Genomic DNA, 612 nt, shown 5'->3' on the forward strand with positions numbered 1-612 from the left:
GGGAAGCAGAGGCCTTTGGTCCCGGTTGGTTCCACCAACCGGGACTAAAGGGTGGGCATTGGTCCCGGTTGGTGTCTCCAACCGGGACCAATGGTCGTGTGCTGGCACGGTGCGACACGAAAGTTTAGTCCCACCTCGCTAGCTGAGAGGGGCGCGCATTGGTTTATAAGCAGCACTGCCGCACCCCTCTCGAGCTCCTCTCCACCTCAGGCTTACGGGCCTACTTACTACTGCTTTGCCTGATGGGCCTATTGGGCCACCTGCGGGCCTGAATCCTGGCCCAAGGTGGGTTTCTAGTCGTATTCAGGCCGTGGAGGCCCAGTAGGAGGCACTTTTTTTTTCTTTACTTATTGTTGCTATTTCTATTTTTCCCCAGATTTTTTGTTTTGTTTTTTAATTCTTTTTGCTTTTAGTTTTAGAAAAATATAAACTTTCTGTTAGTGCCATTAGTTTTCAAATTTGAATACACCTTTTTTGTTTTGTTTTTGCTTTATTTATTTTATTTTGTTTCTACTTACAACAAAATACTTATTGTTGCTATTTTATTTTTTTCCAGTTTTTTTGTTTTGTTTTCTGCATTATTTATTTTCTTTTGTTTTTTTGCTTTATTTT

The sequence above is a fragment of the Triticum aestivum genome, chromosome 2B (genome assembly GCF_018294505.1).
Source record: "Triticum aestivum cultivar Chinese Spring chromosome 2B, IWGSC CS RefSeq v2.1, whole genome shotgun sequence".
Lineage (NCBI taxonomy): Eukaryota > Viridiplantae > Streptophyta > Magnoliopsida > Poales > Poaceae > Triticum > Triticum aestivum.